At 42.5% G+C, this 23,101-nt stretch overlaps 1 protein-coding gene across 1 annotated transcript in view; it reads right to left on the minus strand.

The window, feature by feature from the left end:
- KIAA1210 (KIAA1210 ortholog) overlaps window positions 1-23,101 on the minus strand; it is a 292,927-nt gene that overhangs the window by 240,538 nt on the left and 29,288 nt on the right. Inside the window, exon 2 of the mRNA XM_073599308.1 lies at window positions 12,968-13,057. The gene's annotated coding sequence lies outside the window, so the exon portion shown is untranslated. The remainder of the gene's footprint in view (window positions 1-12,967; window positions 13,058-23,101) is intronic.

Consider the following 23,101-nt stretch of genomic DNA (forward strand, 5'->3'; position numbering starts at 1 on the left):
GATGGCTGCATTCATTTTTTTTCTTTAGGCTTTCTTATATTTTCATCTGGTGATCTAGCCAGCAAGTTTTTTTTTTTCCCCCAAAAGAACAAGCTCTCCAACAGAATATATCAGTTACAGGGATGAGACAAACCATTTACCACTAGCAGGGGTGCTTCAAATGATCATTTATAGGTTATATTTTTGATTTGGGGTTTAATACGGCTTTAAGGCCTCATTCACATTGCAATGGATACAGAACAACATCCAATAAACTGTATTATTTTATGAACCAAATTCATAGATAACAAATGAGTAGTGGTGTTTCAACACTTTTCCCTCCCTGAAACCAGCCTCCATACAATAATTAGATAGTTAGAATAAAAGGAGTCAAACATTCAATCTACAGTTTACTGGAAAAGGACTCCTCCTCGTTTTGATCAAAACATGTTCCAAAAGCCAGGTCTTTTAGGATGAAATAATCCATATGGTTTCAATGACCTGGGACTGAACTCATTGTGTACACACACAAGAGACTGTCCTTCCAAGCTTCCACAGAACAGAGATGACTTTTTGCTCGTAGCGGGTGAATGAACTATGATGATCCAAAAAATAAATAAAAATCAAAATGAAGTGTAATTGCAGACACTTTTTTTCATTAGATAGGTTTTATGACGAACAAAGTAGGTACTTCCACACAAACCATACCCCAAAACGATTTTTAAAACTAGATTTAGATTTGCAACCTTGTGTCTTTGGTATTCTCCTGAAGATAAAATGTATTACAAGCATTTCAAATGCAATTTTTTTTGAAAAAATTTCATGAATGAAAAACCCCAAAAACAGTAGTTAGCCTTTTTTTGTATAACGTGAAAGATGTTACGCCGAGTAAATAGATACCCAACATGTCACGCTTTAAAATTGCACATACTCGTGGAATGGCGACAAACTAAGGTACTTACAGTGCCTTGAAAAAGTATTCATACCCCTTGACATTTTCCACATTTTGTCACGTTACAACCAAAAACGTAAATGTATTTTATTGGGATTTAATGTGATAGACCAACACAAAGTGGCACATAATTGTAAAGTGGAAGAAAAACGATAAATGGTTTTCAAATTCTTTTGCAAAAGAATATCTGTGGCACGCATTTGTATTCACCCCCCCCAGTCAATACCTTGTAGAACCACCTTTCGCTGCAATTACAGCTGCAAGTCTTTTTGGGTTGTCTCTACCAGTTTTGCACATTCTTCTTCTTCAAAATAGCTCAAGCTCTGTTAGATTGTATGGAGAGCATCTGAACAGCAATTTTCAAGTCTTGCCACATATTCTCAAATTGGATTTAGGTCTGGACTTTGACTGGGCCATTCTAACACATGAATATGCTTTGAGCTAAACCATTCCATTGTAGCTCTGGCTGTAGGTTTAGGGTCGTTGTCCTGCTGGAAATGAACCTCTGCTCCAGTCTCAAGTCTTTTGCAGACTAAACACATTTTCTAAGATAGCCCTGTATTTGGCTCCATCCATCTTCCCTGTCCCTGCTGAAGAAGAGCATCCCTACAACATGATGCTGCCACCACCATGTTTCATGGTGGGGATGGTGTGCTCAGGGGGATGTGCAGTGTTAGTTTTCCTCCACACATAGCGTTTTGCTTTTAGGCCAAAGTTTAATTTTGGTCTCATCTGACCTGAGCACCTTCTTACACATTTGCTGTGTCCCCCACATGTTATCGCAAACTGAAAACGGGACTTCTTATGGATTTCATTCAACAACGGCTTTCTTCTTGCCACTCTTCCATAAAGGCCAGATTTGTGGAGTGCATGACAAAAATAGTTGTCCTGTGGGCAGATTCTCCCACCGGAGCTGTGGATCTCTGCAGCTCCTCCAGAGTTACCGTGGGCCTCTTGGCTGTTTGATTAATGCTCTTCTTGCCCGACCTGTCAGTTTAGATGGATGGTCAGGTCTTTGTAGGTTTGCAGTCGTGCCATACTTTTTCCATTTTTTGGATGATGGATTGAACGGTGCTCCGTGAGATGTTCAAAAGCTTGGGATAATTTTTTTTTTTTTTTTTTTTTTTTACCTAACCCTGCTTTAAAAATTCTCCACAACTTTATCCGGGGTCTGCAGTGTTCCTTGGCCTTCGTGATGCTGTTTGTTCACTAAGGTTCTCTTACAAACATTTGAGGGCTTCACAGAACAGCCGTATTTATACTGAAATTCAAATATACGTGTATTGATGCGCTAAAAACCTCCCACCCTACTAAATATAACTGAATGTAAACTAAGTGAATTGTAATGGAAACTAATATATAACAAGTGCTGCACACTAAACAAAAACACAATATGTTCAGAGCACATTAAATAAGGGAATGTGCAAGATGGGTTCAAAAGACGCCAAGGTAAATAATATGATGCATAAAATAAACCTAAAAACACAAAATAAAAAATTATATATAACTAATATTGAGAGCAAATAAATCACCGCTAATAGATAATCGGGATCATTCCCACAATAGACCCTTGAGAAAGTCACGTGACACAACGTGTTGGGAGGAGGAGCCAGTGACGGCATCTAATGTGATTGTCAGCACAGCAGTTGCTGTATGAAGAGCGGTGTTTAAGGTCTGACCTTTTTTACACAAGCGCTATTGCTACTACACAAATGTGAGTGGATTCAAATTAATATTACTAATCCATGTAACTTGTATCATTGCGCAATGATGCATTTTTTCATTTATTTCATGCAAAACATCTCTGAAATGGTGAAGTGGAACAGCAAGCAAGTTTAAAAGCTTAAGATTGGACAAGGTTATTGTGGGACTGATCTCGATTATCTATTAGCGGTGATTTATTTATTAATATTAGTTATATATAATTTTTTATTTTGTATTTTTAGGTTTATTTTATGCATCATATTAATTTACCTTGGCATCTTTTGAACCCATCTTGCACATATAGGGGCTATCTGATTCCCTTATTTGATGTGCTCTGAACATATTGTGTTTTGTTTATAGCAGGGATATGTAATTAGCGGACCTCCAGCTGTTGCAGAACTACACTTGTTATATATTGGCTTCCAATACGATTCACTTAGTTTACATTCACTTACATTTAGTAGGGTGGGAGGTTGTTTTTAGCGCACCAATACACGTATATTTGAATTTCAGTCTAAGACCCCTTTCACACTGGGGCAGTTTGCAGGCGTTATTGCGCTAAAAATACCGCCTGCAAACCGCCCCTAAACAGCCTCCGCTGTTTGTTCAGTGTGAAAGCCCGAGGGCTTTCACACTGAAGCGGTGCACTGGCAGGACGGTGAAAAAAGTCCTGCAAACCGCTTCTTTGGAGCGGTGAATTCACCGCTCCTGCCCATTGAAATCAATGGGACAGCGCGGCTATAGCCGCGCTGTACGAGTGATTTTAACCCTTTTTCGGCCGCCAGCGGGGGTTAAAACGGCACCGCTAGTGGCCGAATACAGCTGCAAGGACGACGGTACAGCAGCGCTAAAAATAGCGCTGTTGTACTGCCGACGCCCCCACCGCCCCAGTGTGAAAGGGGCCTAAGTGTCAGAGCACTATTCGATTGGTTGCAGCTTTGTATTTTTTTCTCACCCTTTTTGCACTTATTTACATCAGCGCTCCAGTATTCTGTTTTATTCATGTATTTATACGGAGATTAAATTACACACAGGTGGACGTTATTTACCAATTAGGTGACTTCTGAAGGCAATTGGTTCCACTAGATTTTAGTTAGGTGTATTTTTTTTTTTTAAGGGTTAGGTTTATTACATTTTTAATGAACAGTACATCTATTACCAAAATTCATCAGTAGTACAACAAAACAAAACGGGTTTTCTTACCTGAATGCATTCTCGGCTTTAAAAAGGGTAGAATAAAAAAAAAAAAAAAAAGCCAGGAGCAACGGCGGGGGACCCCAGAAGAGGAGGATCGGGAGATGTGCTGTGCAAATCATTGCACAAGTATGAAATAGTTGTAGTAAAAAAAAAAGTAATGTTATAGATACCTCCTCTGTGCAAAGGTTTTGCAAAACCCTTGCACAGAGGCCCCCGATCCTCCTCTTCTGTGCCCCCACGGAGACCCACATTCCCTGGGGGAACTTGTGCGGGCACGCTCCTGAGTCCTGCTGCTGAGACCATCGACAGACAGTAGGACTCGGCCTCGCCCACATGAAAACTGGCTTTGATTGACAGCAAAGGGAGCCAATGCTCCTGCTGCTATCTGTCCAGTCAATGAGGACCTGAGACAGTGGCTGGAGCTGCTCTGCTCGTCCCGGTCACTGGAACGTTCGGGTTCAGGTAAGTAAAAGGGTAACTACTGCATTAAAAAAAAAGGTCATTCTATGCATTAAGTTGAAAAACTGAGGGTTTACAACACCTTTAAGTTTACAATCAATTTAAAAAGAGGTAATTTTCAAACTGCTAGACTTTCCAATTTGCTTATGACATTATGAAAAACCCCCTCAAGGGTGGGAACCAACATGTAACTATTATGGGAACTGGTGACCTTAACGTATAAAAATCCAGCACCTGCTTTATATTGACAGCACCCATGCAAAATAGAAACAATCAGTTTGGTTAAAACTGACCTTTACACAGTTTATTACAAATCCAGCAAGTGCCAACTTAAATATTAAACCCAAAAATGTAATGTATTGCAGCCTAACAATTAGACGTGGCTGTATTAGTTTTTCCTTTAGGCGTTTTTCCCTCCGATCTCCCATGGTGATCTGCCCAGTAACACGTCTACTGTATTATACAGACACTACTCTGGATGAAGGAGCACAGGGGGCAGATTTGGACAGCAGCTTCCTCAGTCAGGGGGGGAGAAAGAATATAAGTACTAGTGGATTTAAATACAGTAACAAAATTTAAGCTCATAACTTATAATAAACTGCAACTCTTTATAAAAAGTATGTTATTTTAAGATTTAATATAATAAATAGGTTTTCTTTTGGGTTTAATAATTAGAGAGACCAAGAGTTTTTTTGTTTATTTTTGTTTTTTTAATTTAAAAACAACTTCCATTTTAACTTGAACACCAATACTCCAAAAAACAAAGCATTCTTTTATAGGCTCTACATTCTACTCTGAGGAACTGGTGCACTCAGAACTAGGAAGACAAGGACTCTTTAGCGCAAGCTCATCCAGACAGCTGCTAACAGCAAAGCACCATAGCTTGGCAACATCCCTACCAGTGTATGCCCTTGCTTGGTTTTACAATAGCAGTCTAACAATGAAGGGTGACACAAAAAGTAGTAGAGCCATGCTCTGCATCAGCAAGGACTAACCAAGCCCAAAGGCTTGCAGTTTCAATTGACAGCAAGAGAAAAGAACTTGGCAAAAAAAAAAAAAAAAAAAAAAAAAGAAAAGAAACTAGACATACATAATTTACATATTGTATCTATGGAATCATTGTGCTTATTTCAGAACAACTGCAAAGAGCAATGCAGATTTCCGCATGGCAGTAATCCAGTACTTTCAATATACTATAAAATGTAATGACTTATTGATCTATCTTCTCCCATTTATTTTTTAAATAAAAATAATCTGTGCTGTAGCACTTCATTTTGAGCGCATCTGCTCTTAAGGGCCATACACAGGCTAAATATCGGGTGGATCAATAGAAACCAGCTGACATTCAGCAGCTAGTCTGGCTTCTGTCAGGAGGGGCATAACCGAAAAATAGGATTTTTATAACAGCTTACCTGTAAAATCCTTTTCTTTGAAGTACATCACTGGACACAGAGCCATAGTAGTTACTATGTGGGTTACAGGCCACCTTCAGGTGATGGACACTGGCACGCCCTAAATTAAAAAGTGCACTCCCTATATAACCCCTCCCACTGGTGGGAGTACCTCAGTTTTGTAGCAAAGCAATACACATGTATACCAAAGAAGGGAGGGACCTCTGTGTCCCCTGATGTCAAAAGAAAAAGATTTTACAGGTAAGTGGTTATAAAAATCCTATTTTCTTATCGTACATCACGGGACACAGAGCCATAGTTACTATGTGGGATGTCCCATAGCAATGCCAACTGAAGGGAGGGAAACAAAAGTAGGGCACCAAGATACTAGAGGACTCATACGGCAGCCTGCAGTACACTGTGCCCAAAAGCGAAATCCTCATGATCTTTTACATCTACTTGATAGAATCTGGTAAACATATGGACTGAAGACCAAGTTGCGGTCTTGCAGATCCGAACCATGGAGGCTTGTTGATGCACTGCCCAAGAAGCACCAACAGCCCTGGTGGAGTGCGCTTTAATATGAAAAGGAGGAATTTTCCTCTTAACCATAAGCTTGACCAATCACGAATTGTCAGGTCACCTTGAGGCTAGGTGACAGATGCACGCCATTGGGATCAGGAGTGCACCGCAAGGTAGTGGACCCTACGGCTGACTGCTGTGGATGGGAGTCAGGGTGGTAAGGAAGGCAGGGCCACTGGAACACCAACACGGATCCCACCGGGGTTAGAGCGTAAGATTCCCTAGGGCGCGGAGTCTAAGAGCCAGCAGGTGTTCACCAGAGCCTCTAGTGGTGAGGATGGACTGGGCTGCAACTGGCTCCAGGTCGCGACCCCCAGCTCACACCCACAGTAGGCAACAGGAGGATAGGGATAGTAAGGGAATAAGCCAAGGTCGGGGCCACAAGCAGACAAGGACAACAGAGTTCACGCCAAAAGGTTCAGGGTCACAGGCAAACAGGGATAGTTGAGAACATGCCAAGGTTGGTAACAAACAGCACACGGCAGGCAGGAAACAGGAAGCCAAAACACACAAAGGTTGATCAGCAGGGCTAGCCTGCAGTGCAGAGGTTAATATAGAGTTCTCTGATAGGAGCTGGGGTGGAGCCATGCTAGAGGAGAGATTATAAAAGCAGTTAGGCGAGTCAGCTGGTCTCTAGAGATGAAAAGATGGAGACAGGTAAGCTGACAGACAAAACTATTGCATAACCATGACACAAATCCATTTAGAAATGGTAGATTTCGACGCTGCCTGTCCCTCCTTTAGGACCATCTGGCAACACAAACAAAACATTTTTTATGAATCTGAGCTGTCACTTTTAATAGACCTTGACTGCTCTCACCACATCAAGAGAATGTAGTGACCTTTCTTCCACAGAAACGAGGTTCTGGGGAAAAATAAATAAATAATGAAGGCAGAACAATATCCTGGTTTAAATGAAAACCCGATACGACCTTCGGTAGGAATTCAGGATGAGGCCGTAATACAACCTCATCCTTATGAATAAACCAATATGGCTCTTTACAAGAAAGAGCAGCCCTGTCAGGGCTGGGCTCAGCCCTTCCTTCTGAGCTGGCCGCTCAGCTGTCGGCTAATTGCCAGCTCCTTTCTCTCCACAGTGACTGAGCTGTTGATTAACTGCTCGTCAGTCCTGGCTACTTAAAGCCGTCCAGCTCACTTAATCTCTGCCTTTGCCTTTGGTCACATCTCAGAGACTTTATCCTGCGTTCCTGTTGAAGACTTGCTCGGCTGACATCCCTTCTGGCTCCTGATCCTGCGTGCTGTACAACTACGTTGATCTCTGGCTCTCAGATTGGCATTGGCTGACTACCCGATCTAGTTACTGAACTCTGGCTATGTATTGACTACGCTTACTCTTTACCTTTTTATTATTATTAAACAAGTGTGATTAACTGTACTTCTGTCTCAGCCCGATTCATGGATTCTGACAAGCCCACTCTGATATTCTTCTTGCAGAAACCAAGAAAATTTTTCCCGTCTCAAGAGGACCAAGGGAATATCTCATACTGGCTGTTTCTGTAAGCTGACAGGGCTAAAATGAAGTCCCAAGGGTTCAGGGGTGACCAAACTGGAGGATTTGGAAGAAGCTTCTGATGACGCCCAGTGGGAGGGGCGAAACATGTCAAGCGAAGGATAATCTGTGAAGGCTGTTTGGATGCCAAGGACCGATAAGGCCGACATCTGGCCTTTGATAGTATTTAAAGGCCAGCTTCATTCCTAATCCTATCTGTAGGAATTCAAGGATCCTACCTATGACATATTTCCTGGGGTGCAAACCCCTGGATTCACACTAGGAGACGTATGCTTTCCAGATTCTATAATATAGGACTCTGGAGGCCAGCTTCCCAGCATTAACAAAGTAGAAACTACTGAAGCCAACAGCCCACGATCTTTCAGATTGTGGGTCCCAATAGCAAAACTGCTCATTTTAGCGTTTGTAAGGTAGGATGGAATACTGGACCTTGCGAGAGAAGGTCTGGCCATAGTGGTAGGGTCCAAGGGTCCCCTACTGCCATCTTTATGATCTCGTAAAACCAAGATCTCCTGGGCCACAAGAATCACCTCCTTCCCTTCTTGCTTGATCCTGCGTAAAAGGCGCGGAAGCAGCAGAACAGGAGGGAACGCATAGAACAGTGAAAAACTGATCCCATGGAAAAACCAAGGCATCTTTTCCGTATGCCATTCGATCCTTTGTCCTTGACACAAAGTTGTTTATCTTGTTGTTGAACCTGGACGCAAAAAGATTCACATCTGGAATTCCCCATCTTTGACATAGTGACAGAAAGATGTTGGGGTGAAGGGACCATTCTCCCGGGAACAACTGTTGACTCCTCAAGTAGTGCGCCTGTCAATTCTCTATCCCTGGAATGAAAAATTGCTGATAGGCAAGGAATGTTGTTTTCTGCCCAAGATAGAATATGATGATTCACAACTTCTCGTGCCCCCTTGGTGATTGATATAGGCCACAGCTGTGACATTGTCAGATTGGATACTGACAGGACAATTCCGTAGTCTGGGCGTCCAGGCCTCGAGGGCCAGGCATACTGCCGAATCTCTACAATATTGATGGGCAAGGTCATCTCTGATTTGGACCATTTCCTTTGGACAGATGCTTCTTCCAGGACTGCTCCTCAGCCCAGAAGGCTGGCATCTGTTACCATGTTCCAGGTAACTGGTAGAAAGGATTTTTTATTTTCTGAAGATTCTTGGATATCAACCACCAATTGAGGCTCTGACGCACATCAGGGGATAAATGCATCAGAAAGTCCAGAGCTTGGACCCTATTGTTCCAAGTTGACAGGATACTGTTTTGCAGCAGTCTTGAATGAAACTGCACATAAGGAACGATTCTTCTTTGTTTTGACCAACTGAATCAGTTCCCTTATGGAACTGCTCCTTTCCTGGGGCAAAAAACACTCTTCTGAGCTGTATCTATGATCAGCCCCAAGTACTGCAATCTCCTTAATGATTTTAAGGAGGATTTCTCCAGGCTGAGAATCCAACCTAGGTATTCCAGGTAGCTGACTGTGGTGACCAAAGTTTGGTTTAAGCGGGCTACCGATTGATCTATTAAGAGAAGATCGTCTAAGTAGGCTAGTATTGTTATAACTTGAGCCCTTAACCTGGCCAAAGGTGGAGCCAGGACCTTTGTAAACACTCGAGGTGCAGTAGCTAGACCAAAAGGCAGAGCTACAAACTGGAAATGAAGATTTTCTACCTCGAAGCGTAGAAAATTGGCACATGGAGATAAGCATCCTTGATGTCGATTGACGCCAGAAGTTCTCCCCCTTGTCGGATGGAGACTACTGATCAGATTGACTCCATACGAAAAGAACGGATATTCAAAAAAATGGTTTAGATCTTTGATACGTAAAAATAGGTCTGACATCTCCATTTGGTTTTGGAACCATGAACAGGTTTGAATAAAACCCTAAACCTTGCTTCTTCCAAGGGGACCATTGATATCACTCTTTGAGACAAGAGATGATCCAAAGCTAGAAAGACTTTTTTCACTGGCTCTCTGGGAATGTTTGATCTGAGAAAAACGAGGTGACGGGAACTCTCGAAACTCTAGTTTGTAACCTAGAGAAATTGAGGAAACCACCTATCTGTCCTGACACTGTTCCTGCCAGACCCTTGAAAACTGTAGAAGCCTTCCCCCCACTCGAGTGAGCGGGGGCGCCGCTTCATAAAGGAGGTTTTAAAATATTCGGTTTTGTGGGTTTCCTCCCCCAAGTCCTCCTTTGACCCTGGGACTAACCCTGAGGTTTACCTCTTGAACCTGACAGTGGAGGCCATTGTGACTGCCTGGAGGCTGATGCCTCACATTAAAAAAAAAAAAAAAAAAAAAAAAAAAAAAAAAAAAAAAGCTTAACCGATAAAAGGGAACTCTTCCCATTATAAATGCTTTGGATATACTTATCCAGATAGTCTCCAAAATAACCGTTCACCATAAAAAGGGAAACTAGCCAAGAGCTTTTTGCATAACGCTTCGGCTGACCAATTTTTTCAACCATAGGATTCTATGCACATGTTCCAGCCCTAGCATGAGCCGTGAGGCCTGGAGAATAGAATCTTTCATAGTGTCCACCGTAAAACACAATGCTTCTGATATCCCGGCCAAATCTTGGGCCTGCTGATCAAGAATAACTGTGAGTAACTCTATAAACTGGTCCTATAAGGACTAAGATAATCCGATCCAGTCTCTCGCTGAATTGGTCCGCTACACATTTTTACTGCCAGTAACGCAGTCAGTGGATGAGCCCACTTCTTGTTTGGGTTCACTAAAGCCTTAGCGCGGTGTTGGCGTTCTCCAACGTCCAGTGTGGGAGTGTGTAATATTATATATCTCTATCTATCTATCTCACACACACACACACACACACACACATACACACACTCCCACACTGGACGTTGGAGAACGCCAACACTGCGCTAAGCCCTGCCCCCCATGTCACCTATGGCCCTTCCCCTCTTTTAAAAATAGCTTTTTCCCACGCAAGCTCCTGATCCTATGGGTTCAAGGGAGGGAAGCAGAAATGGCGAGGAGGGGGGGTTTGGAAGCCGCAGGGCAGTGTGCCGTTCGCGCTTTTTTAAAAAAAAAAATCTTCTGCGCCCTTTCCCCACTGACCATTACGATGATAGTATAGCAATTTTCCTCTGTTCTCAGTGCTCTCGGCCACCTTTTCTTATCGTACATCACAGGACACAGAGCCATAGTAGTTACTATGTGGGTTACAGGCCACCTGCAGGTGATGGACACTGGCACACACTAAATTAAAAAGTGCAGTCCCTATATAACCCCTCCCACTGGTGGGAGTACCTCAGTTTTTTCGCCAGTGTCTAAGGTGTTGGTCACAAGTAAAGATGTGCTGTGCTGAGCTCCACTGGAGCAATCCTTGCTGGGGCGAGCCATGCAGCTGGATCCATTCAAAGTGTCTTTTTTGGCCAAATTGAATGGTACCCGGGCCTCGTATCCGAAGAAACGGTCTTGCCTGTAACGCTTCTTTTAGAGAGCTGGGCCTCGAGATCCAGTACTTTTTGGTTTTAAGGCCATAAAGTTTTACTGGCGGAGGTACTATTACAGGTCCAGGATTGTGGGTTTCCTTTGAGGATCCCCAGCTCCTGAATGTTTAACAGAACCCACCGTGAAGGGTGAAGATTGGGTCTGTTGGTTTACCACAGAAAACCCTGCGGCGGGAAAGGTAAGTGGATTTTTCTAAGAAATTTTTAAAAATTTTCTTCTGAATGTCTCCTTTTAAATTTAGTAAATGCTGTGCCTATGTGTCACCACCGGGGCCTATTTTGGAGACTTTGCAACCCAGCGGGCTGAATGAAAAAAAATAAAAAAATAAAAAAAGAAGAAGAGCTCGGGAGGAGATCCAGTATAACGAAGAATGAATCCAAAACTAAACAAATTTTTCCATTATGCACTTCTCTAAAGATATAGATATAGATATATATCATATACAGTAGAAAAATGTGAACCCCACTGGAATTACCTGGTTTTCTGCAGTAATTTGCAATAAAATGTGATGTGACCTCAATGAGGATCAGATTAGACCAATTACTGCAGATTGCCAGGTAATTCTAATAGGTTTCACATACTTTTTTCTTGCCACCGTATAATTAAAAAACCCACCTTTCATACAAACAAAATAAAATTAACAGATTAAAAAGGACTGAAAATATAAATATAAAAGAGACAGCCAATGCCAATTCCTTATTACATGCTTTAGGCCACTTTCACACTGGGGTGGGGTGTGGGCGGTAAAGCGCAGCTATTTTTAGCAGCACTATTTGGCTGCTAGCGGGCGCTTTTAACCCCAGCTAGCGGCCGAAGGGGTTAATTGCCACAGCGATTTGCAGGCACTTCGGAAGTGCTGCCCATGCATTCCAAGGGGCAGGGGAGGAGCGGTGTATACACTGCTCCTCCTCCGCCCCAAAAATGCTGCTTGCAGAATTTTATAACATCCTGCCAGCACATCGCTCCAGTGTGAAAGCTCTCAGGCTTTCACATTGGAGTGACAGGAGAGACGCTTTACAGGCGCTATTTTTAGCGCTAAAAACACCTATAAAAGCGACTCAGAGTGAAAGTAGCCTTAGAGTATACTAGATTCATATAGACTCTTTCCATCTTCAGAATTTTATTCAACATTCTGCGGGTTGGATCAAGAAGGATGAGAATAAATACAAACAAAATCTTAGCTATACAATAGGATTAAAAAAAACTAAATAAATAAATAAAAGGGGTAGTGTCTGTGTAAAGAATACTTTAATTCGCAAACCAAATGCAGATAAAATGGACATTTTTGTGGTTGGAATGGGACATGTATTAATACTGGACTGTGTACACTTTGGTATTTCCTGTAGAACAGCAGCAGCCAAAAATGGCATACATCATTTAACTATGGCTCTCTTGTTAAGACATATGAGCAGGGCTGCTCATACAGACACTATTCATGCAGACAGCGAGATCCTCAGTACTGGAACACATTACATCTAGGGATGAGCCAAACACTCCCCAGTTCGGACCAGAACATGCAAAAAATTTCTGCGAACACAGTTAAAGTCTATGGGACACGAACGTGAAAAATCAAGTGTTCATTCTAAAGGCTTATAAGCAAGTGTCGTTTTTTTCTTAATTCTGTCATGTCTTAACCACTGTACACTGAAGTGTAATACGACATTAAAAATTACATACCTGAAATAGTGATGCCAAAAGCTGTGGCCATATACGTTGGTCACATGTAATCACAGATAAACCATTGGTGGCAGCTTCCAGTTCATCAGTCTGAAAAAAGACAACATTTGTAAGAATGTTATAGCGAGCAACATTTTATGGTATATGAATATAAAACTCTGTGCAAAACACAAGAAATGCAAACACTTGAAATGCCTACTGCGATTACCTGCGTGCAAAAAAAAAAAAAAAAAAAAAAAAATTGGGTGCGATTTTCAGGGGCTGCAGGTAGAGCCTGCTGGTGGTGGTGGTGGGGGGTTGGGGAAGAGAGAGAGAGGAAATAGAGGAGGGGGTGAAAAAGAGGGGGGTTGGGACGTGGGCACTCAGTGGCAGTGCACTTACTGTACTGTAGCAGCACTTAGACGACGAGCCGTAGTCGGTAGTGGTAGCTCAGGCATAGCAGAGCCTTTCCCCTGCCACATAGTACCTTTCTCACCGCACCATCAGTGTCACTTACAACTCTACCTCTCCTCTTACCGTTAAGGTCTGCCAAGGTTCTGTCCTTGGACCTCTCCTATTCTCAATCCGCACCTCCTCCCTGGGTCAGCTGATAGCCCCCCATGGCTTCCAATACCATTTCTATGCTGATGAGACCCAAATCCATCGCTCTACCCCTCAGCTCACACCCCCCCATATGTGCCACTTCCACTGAACTCTTGTTTTGTGTCAAGATAAATGGCACAACTATCAGTCTGTCCCCACATGCCAGGGTGCTAGGGGTAACCCTGGACTCTGAACTGTCCTTTCAGGCCCATATCCAATCCCTGTCCAAATAATGCAGCCTTAGAATCTGCCCCTTTTCAACCATTGACACCTCTAAGCTTCCAATTCGCTAGTGCTTGTCTGGACTACTGCAACTCCATCCTCATTGGATTACCTTTACACAAGCTATTCCCCCTTCAGTCCGTGAATGCTGCTGCCAGGCTCATCCACCTTACCAACCATTCAGTGTCTACTACCCATCTCTGCCAATCCCACCACTAGCTTCTCCTCACCCAACAAATAAAATTCAAAAGTACTAACAATAACTTACAAAGCCATCCACAACTCTACCCCCAGCTACATCACTAACCTGGTCTCAAAATATCAGCCAAATGATTGTGTTCCTCCCAAGACCTCCTGCTCTCTAGTTTCCTTGTTACCTCCTCACATACTGGAACTCCCTGTTCTGTCCACCAGATGTTTTATACTGGTTATTTGTACCGGTGTTAAATTTACATGCAAAATGTGTAATTTACTTATGACAATCATATGTGGTGTGCAGGCTCCATCTAGCATTCCTTTTTGGTATTGCTGCAGTTCTGTTTAATTGTTTACTGTATGTGTAAATAAGGAAGTTGTCAGCAAGCAGGGAATTCTGGGTAGAATCTTAACAGGAAGTGAACCAGCCACCATTCTTTTCAACACATTGAGAAAGACATGACTTGCTTCCTACAATCTATCGCCATCACCCCTTATAGAACTTACAAATTTCACCTGGCTTGTTCTAATAAAACTGAGATCAAAGAAATATGGTATCTGAAGTTATTGGGATAAGAAGGTTTAGCTAGCTGTCCCAGAGACAGAAGCCTACCCCAATCTGTCCGACTATCTCCTAATCTGTACATCTTTAGACGATTCCTGAAAACCCTTCTCTTTAAAGAAGCCTATCCTGCCTTCAATACACTGGGGGTTATTTACGAAAGGCAAATCCACTTTGCACTACAAGAGCAAACTACAAGTGCAAAGTGCACTTGAAATTGCACTGAAAGTGCAGTCGCTGTAAATCTGAGAGGTAGTTATGAAAGGAGGGGAAGCTCTTCTGATTTTATCATCCAATCAAAATAAAATGCTATTTTCCTTGCATGTCCCCCTTGGATCTACAGTGACTGAACCTCCAAGTGCAATTTCAAGCGCACTTTGCATTTGTAGTGCAAAGTGGACTTGCCTTTTGTAAATAACCCCCACTGTTTTTACTTTCCCCATCAGCTCATCCCCCACAGTCATTGTCTTTTGTATCACTTGACTCTCCCTCTTAGATTGTAAGCTCTAACGAACAGGGCCCTCCAATTCCTCTTATACTAAATTGTATTGCAACTGTACAGATGGGGGGGGGGTTGTGGGGGACTGTCCCCGATTTGTTCCTCGGTCCCTCTTTCCTCCTCATTTGTATAGTATATGTATAGTTGTACATAAAATTTACTTTTTATCTTTCAAAATGTTTCTCAGTGCTAAACCTTTCATCCAATTTCTAAATTGCTGCATTTGAAAATTTCAGAAGCCAATATGAAGGAAAATTAGTGCTAAAATAAGCACTTGTAGGTTAATAGTTTATGTATCATTGTTCCTTAAGGGGGCATGACAGGGGTGTGTGTTCTATGCGTACGATAATCGGTGTCCCTCATTTCCATCTCAAAAAGTTAGGAGGCATGCTTTACACAGCCTACACACAGTAGCTGCCACCATGATTTTGTCACAGAAACATGCATGGTTACACCATGTGCTATTGCAGTTTTGACCTTTAAGAATAGCAGCCAGTTTCAGACAGACAATTTTTTAGACAGGAATAGACATTAGTAACAGTTATCTAGATGGGATATAAAGTAAAAAAGTTCTTAGTTTGCCTGGTTGTTCTATAAACTATAAAAATGTCCAAATCTGGTACACAAGAGTCACCTGTGCTCATGAGTGACCCTTGGCATTCCTAGGGCAGGGATCGTTACTTAACTCATTCACTACTGCTCCAAGTGTAAATTTCCCATCATGCTACCAACCAGAATGCAATATTACAGTTTCAGTATCACATTGGACAGATATTTTGCAGCTTGCACTTCACGAAGCCAGCAGCTTCCTTGACAACCGAAGAATGGAGGAGGTAGCGGTGGCAAACATGCCTCTCTAATCCACGGCACTCAGTCACTGTGGCTGTCTGTACACCAATATCTTGAATTTTTTTTTTTTTTTTTTTAAGCCCAGTGTGCATGGAGACTGAGTCTTTAAAAATAAAATAAAAAAAAAAAAACAAACAAATAATAATCAATACCACTAGAAAAAGTGATGAAAATGCCTTATTATAAATCTTCCCTAGACAGGACAGCACTGGGGCAGGTTAATTTAGCAGTTAACTCTTTACAAACAGTAGCTAGCAGGTGATATAAATACACAGTTCAGAGTACATGCAGCTACAATTCTAACCTTTTAGGGTCGGTTCAAATTAGGACGACTTGGGATCCGACTTGTAAGCCCTCAAGTCGCCCCAAGAAGAGGTTTTGCATTACAGTGAATGAGAGCGTCTTAATTTACACTACTGAAGTCGCTCTGACTTCAGAAAAGGTTCCTGTACTACTTCGATCTGACTTCTAGGTGACCTGTACTCTCAGAAATCAATGAAAGGTGCCTCCAAGTCGGATAGCTATCTATAGTAAAGCGACTTCACAGGAAGTAGTGAAAAAAAAAAAAAAAAAAAAAAACCACACACCACTACACATGCTTCCCCCTCCCTCCCGAGCTCTGATTGGCCACAGGCAAATTCTGGGGGCGACTTGAAGTCGTGTCGAAGTTGCGTCGCAAAGTCGTGTCGAAGTCGCGCCGCAAAGTCGCGTTGCCCCTGTGTGAATCGAGGCTAAAAAAATGTCTGACTCGTGTCCAGACCGGAAAGTAACAATGTTTTAAAGTATGGTAGACCTCAGTGGCGGCCCGTGCACTGTGGCACTCGCATCAGCTCCGTGGGTGAGCAGGGGGCGTGAGCTCCCCTAAGTGGCCATCTATGTTACCGACGCAACATGGCAGCAATTTGCGCAGCCGAGCCATGTTGCCGCAGTATAACTGCGGGGCTCCCGCAATCACTCGGGGCACATGGAGAACCGGGATCTGTGTGTGTAAACATAGTTTCCGGTTCTCTGAGGGGAGAGCAGATAGATCGTCTCTTCATACAGAGTATGAACAGCGATCTGTCATCTCCCCTGCACACAGTCCCCTCCCCCCTTCAGTTAGAACACAAACTAGGGAACACATTAACCCCTTCACTGCCCCATGTTAACCCCTTCACTGCCAGTGACATTTTTACAGTAATCAATGCATTTTCATGGCACTGATCACTGTAAAAATGCCAATGGTCCCAAAAAAATGTGTCAAAATTGTCCGATGTGTCAGCCATAATGTCGCAGTCCCGATAAAAAAAAAAAAAAATTATATTATATTATATAAATCGCTGCCATTACTAGTAAAAATCAATAAATAAAAAAAGCCATAAAACTATCCCCTATTTTGTAGACGCTATAACTTTTGCGCAAACCAATCAATATAGGCTTATTGCGTTTTTTTTTTTTTTTTTTTTTTTTTTACCAAAAAGCTGTAGAATACATAATCGGCCTAAACTGAGGGAAAAAAAAAAAAAAAAAAAATAGGGTTTTTTTTAAACATTTTTGGGGGGTATTTATTATGGCAAAAAGTAAAATATTACTTTTTTTTTTTCAAAATTGTCGCTCTATTTTTGTTTATAGCGCAAAAAATAAAAAGCCACAGAAGCGATCAAATACCACCAAAAGAGAACTCGATTTGTGGGGAAAAAAAAAAAAAAAAAAAAAAGAGGACGTCAATTTTGTTTGGGTGCAATGTCGCATGACCGCGCTATTGTCAGTTAAAACGACGCAGTGCCGAATCGCAAAAAGTGCTCTGGTCAGGAAGGGGGTAAAATCTTCCGGGGCTGAAGTGGTTAATGAGTGAAAGAAGTATCTGATCCCCCATCAATCAGCAAGAATTCTGGCTTTCAGGTGTCTTCTATACAGGTAACAAGCCGAGATTAGGAGCACTCTTAAAAAGGGAGTGCTCTTAATCTCAGCTTGTTACCTGTATAAAAAAGACACCTGTCCATAGAAGCAAATCAGATTCCAATCTCACCACCATGGCCAAGACCAAAGAGCTGTCCAAGGATGTCACGGACAAGATTGTAGACTTACACAAGTCTGAAATGGGCTACAAGACCATCGCTAAGCAGCTTGGTGAGAGGGTGACTGTGCGATTATTCCCAAATGGAATTAACACAAAATAACGGTCAATCTCCCTCAGTCAGGGGCTACATGCAGGATCTCCCCTTGTGAAATTTCAATGATTAAACGGTGAGGAATCAGCCCAGAACTACACGGGAGAATCTTGTCAATGATCTTAAGGCAGCTGGGACCATAGTCACCAAGAAAACAATTGGTAACACTACACTGTGAAGGACTGAAATCCTGCAGCGCCCCCAAGGTCCCCCTGCTCAAAAAAAGCACATGTACAGGCCCATCTGAAGTTTGCTAATAAGCATCTGAATAAAAAACCCACACACAAGCTCTCTGGCATCAACTCAATGTGTTTGAGGAGCAATGCTGCCTATGACCCCAAGAACACTATCTCACCGTTTAAAAAAAAAAAAAAAAAAAAAGGGGGAGGTGGAAACCTTATGCTTTGGGGATGTTTTTCTGCTAAGGGGCCAGGACAACTCCACTGCATCAAAAAGACAACAGGGCCATGTACTGTCAAATCTTGGGTGAAATCCTCCTCTCAGCCAGGGCATTAAAAATGGGTCGTGGATGGGTATTCCAGCATGACAATGACCCAAAACACACAGCCAAGGCAACAAAAGAGTGGCTTAAAAAGAAGCACATTAAGGTCCCGAGTGGCCCAGCCAGTCTCCAGACCTTAATCCCATAGAAAACATGTGGAGGGAGCTGAAGGTTCGAGTTACCAAATGTCAGCATTGAAACCTTACAAGGGAAAAGAGAGTTTGGGACTTTAATTGAAATTATGGCCTGGTAGATCGACCGGGGCATAGCAAGGTCAGATTATGAAAGGATGGAGGTGTCTCAGCCCATTGGCAGGAGTTTCCCTTGGCCTGCTGGGATGGCTGTCTAGGTGGACATGTGTTAGGTCTCCCCAGGTTGCTAGGCTGCCTGAGGCCTATCCAGGAACAGGAGAAGCAGTGTGGGGTTGGGACTGCAGTCCAACTAAGTAGTGAAAGTTTAGCCGGACGGGGGAACCGGCTGTGGTCAGAGGTAAAGGGGAAGCAGTCGCCACTAAGGGGCCATCCACCTCATTACCAGAGACTACTGTGAGTGAGCTCGAGCAAGTAGAAGTGGGAAAGCTTTAGCAAGTGCCAAGCCAGGGACCCAGCAGGTTAGCAGGGGCGATGCTTGAGGAGTATACAGCTGGTTAGCTGTAGAAGAGCTCAGGGGATCCAGTGATGACTGGGATCTGGACGGTTACAAGTTTAGTTGCCATAGGAGACAGCAGTCCTACCTATACAGACGTGGCATCTGGCTGGAGGCCTTTCCCTGTATAACCGTCTACCTATAGTGTCTAAGTCTGCCATTTACCATTGCATCTACCCAATGGCCCTAACCTGCTCTCCCACAGTTCTTGTTTAGAGACAATAAATCTCTTATGCGCATTCAAAAAGTGACTGGTGCCCATCATTTCATCTTGCATTACACCCTCCATGCCTGTTAACCCACTCGACAAGGAAGGATGTCAGCTCTCTAACTCTTGAGGTCACCATCAGGCCTTTAGAGGTCCGGGAGGTCACCACACACACGAAAATAGATGAGCATTTAGAACCACTTTAAGCAGAAAAAAAAAATTAAAAAAAATAAAAAAAACAATCCTCTACAATTCAGTGTGTTCCACATACATTACAGCTGTCAGATTACCTATATCATGCAGGATAAAACAGCTAGGCTACACTGCCACCCACTGATAAAAACATGCTTCTGTTCTTATATAAAAATAGAGGAAATGCAAACATGGAAGATTTTTTTTAAATTTTTTTTTAAGCCAGCAATAAATTTAGTACAGTCCAGCACAAAACAAGGTGGAACTCTAGCCAAAAAAACATTTCCCTTCTTTGAATAGAGTAGAAAAACCATTCTCAGAGCTGCCTCCACATTTGAGAGACTTTATCCCATTTCTTGTACCAGTGACAAGGAAGCAGATGTCAGGGATTAACTACCAAAAAGGAACAAAGACAAGAATAGAGCCCTAAGCTTTGTGGGCAAGTTTTACTATTCAGGATCTGGCAAGTTCCTGGCTATGCAATCTGTCTATCAGCTGACCAACACCCATGAAGCATTTAGTCATAAATGGGAAAGTTGTAATAATTACAGTTGACAAAACTAAAAAAAAAAAATTACACAGAGTTAAGACTCCACCTAATGCTTTTAATCTTCTAATTGCATGCTAGTGATGCTAATATAATGGAGGGATAGGTCTACTGAACAAAGCCTAAACAGGCAAAGAGAAGAAAAAAAAAAAAAAAACACACACCACACACACACACACACACACACACACACCCCTCTTGAAATATGTAACCACAGTATATTAAGGGGATGTGGTTCAATCTCCTTAAAACAACATTACTCCTGCCTATCAACTGGGCATGCGCAGCTCAGCATACATTATGGCACTTGTGCCGCAGTAATAGGACACCTACACATGTGCAGATGGAACCTAGGAGAAGATTTTAGTGTCCAGGACCAGTGAGAGCACTGACAGCAAAGTGCTGGGGGGCATTATTTGACAGGTAAAGCTGTCATAATGTGACAACATTCAGTTCATACCAGCACATTATGGCATAAATTACCTGGGGGCACTTTTTAAAAAAAATGTAAGTCTGCTTTAATACGCTCTCCCACTGTTCACGCTGCTGTTCTGATGTAAGGAAGAGAAACTACTTGAGGAAGCTTGAGAATTCAACACTTTTGGGAGTGTCAGATTCCTGGTCCCCCACTGTGCTACGATCTACTGCCATCACGGTATCCTGTAGGGTCATGAGGATCAACCACAAAGCACGGGTGGGGGAATCAAGAGATCAAGCCTCATGGAAATATATTCTGAAGATATAGGGAGTGGTCTCTCTTCCTCACAGCAGAGATTGTTATACGCGAGTATGTGTTGTTCAGCAAATGAGTCACATACAGTGGGGACGGAAAGTATTCAGACCCCCTTAAATTTTTCACTCTGTTATATTGCAGCCATTTGCCATTTTATTTTCCTCATTAATGTATACACACCACCCTATATTGACAGAAAAACACAGATTTGTTGACGTTTTTTGCAGATTTAATTATTAAAAAAAAAAAAACTGAAATATCACATGGTCCTAAGTATTCAGACCCTTTGCTCAGTATTTAGTAGAAGCACCCTTTTGATCTAATACAGCCATGAGTCTTTTTGGGAAAGATGCAACAAGTTTTTCACATCTGGATATGGGGATCCTCTGCCATTCCTCCTTGCAGATCCTCTCCAGTTCTGTCAGGTTGGATGGTAAACGTTGGTGGATAGCCATTTTTAGGTCTCTCCAGAGATGCTCAATTGGGTTTAAGTCAGGGCTCTGGCTGGGCCATTCAAGAACAGTCATGGAGTTGCTGTGAAACCACCCCTTTGTTATTTTAGCTGTGTGCTTAGGGTTTTCTCCACACATACCGCTTAGAAGTAAGGCCAAAAAGTTCTATCTTGGTCTCATCAGATCAAAGAATCTTATTTCTCCCCATTTTGGAGTCCTTCAGGTGTTTTTTTTAGCAAACTCCATGTGGGTTTTCATGTGTCTTGCACTGAAGAGAGGCTTCCGTCGGGCCACTCTGCCATAAAGCCCCGACTGGAGGGCTGCAGTGATGGTTGACTTTCTACAACTTTCTCCCATCTCCCAACTGCATCTCTGGAGCTCAGCCACAGCAATCTTTGGACTCTTCTCCCCCGATAGCGCAGTTTGGCCAGACAGCCAGCTCTAGGAAGGGTTCTGGTCATCCCAAACGTCTTCCATTTAAGGATTATGGAGGCTACTCTTCTCTTAGGAACCTTAAGTGCAGCAGAAATTTTTTTGTAACCTTGGCCAGATTTGTGCCTTGCCACAATTCTGTCTGAGCTCTTCAGGCAGTTCCTTTGACCTCATGATTCTCATTTGCTCTGACATGCACTGTGAGCTGTAAGGTCTTATATATAGACAGGTGTGTGGCTTTCCTAATCAAGTCCAATCAGTATAATCAAACACAGCTGGACTCAAATGAAGGTGTAGAACCATCTCAAGGATGATCAGAAGAAATGGACAGCACCTGAGTTAAATATATGAGTGTCACAGCAAAGGGTCTGAATACTTAGGACCATGTGATATTTCAGTTTTTTTTTTTAATCTGCAAAAATGTCAACAATTCTGTGTTTTTCTGTCAATACGGGTGCTGTGTGTATATTAATGAGGGAAAAAAAAAAAAAAGTGAACATAAATGATTTTAGAAAATGGCTGCAATATAACAGAGAAAAATTTAAGGGGGTCTGAATACTTTCCGTCCCCACTGTAGATCCCCATTCACTTATGCACCATAAAGATGAACCACCAAAAGTAACGTGGCCACTTACCTGGGGAAAGGCAATGTTGACAATGGCTGTAGAGAGACAATGCAGCATTTATAAAAGGTCTTGATAGTAGTAGCAAGGCAAAAAGAACAAAGTTGATTAATTCTGGTGACACTTGTTAAATTATGAGGTTACCCCAAGGCATGTTTTTGTCTCCTGACCACCAATGTGGGGGCGGTTTTTCTTTTCTCCCACCAGTATAGGGGCTTTTTTCTTGCCTACCAATAACACAGGGAAATTTTTTTCCACCTGACCATTGCCTTTTTGCTTTACTCATTGGTTTAAGGCCTTGTTCACATGGGGCAATTACATGCAGGGCTTTGTTTCACCATCATGGGGATGCACAGGTGATGCATGAACCACAATGTCAGCAGTCCTACTGTTGTCTATTGGGATGCAGTGGCTGCACGAACACAGCCGCTACTTCCAATGTGGCATCCGTGCGGATGCACAACACCAAACGCACCCTGGGTGACCTGTGACAGCTGGGTTCTGCATTATGAACACATGTGGTTGTCCCTTCATTGTGATGGGGCCCTCATTCATAGTTGCACCCCCGTAGAAAATTTAAAAAATAATGTCTCTAGCAAACGTTACAAAAATCCACCCTGAATTAAATATTTTCCAGAACACCAACATTTATCATGAAAAATTCCTCCCACTTGTATTTGGAGAACATATTGTTTGTCTCTCGAAATTAGATGCAGATTGATACACATAAAAATTCCTAAA

Source organism: Aquarana catesbeiana, linkage group LG09 (assembly GCF_042186555.1).
Source record: "Aquarana catesbeiana isolate 2022-GZ linkage group LG09, ASM4218655v1, whole genome shotgun sequence".
Lineage (NCBI taxonomy): Eukaryota > Metazoa > Chordata > Amphibia > Anura > Ranidae > Aquarana > Aquarana catesbeiana.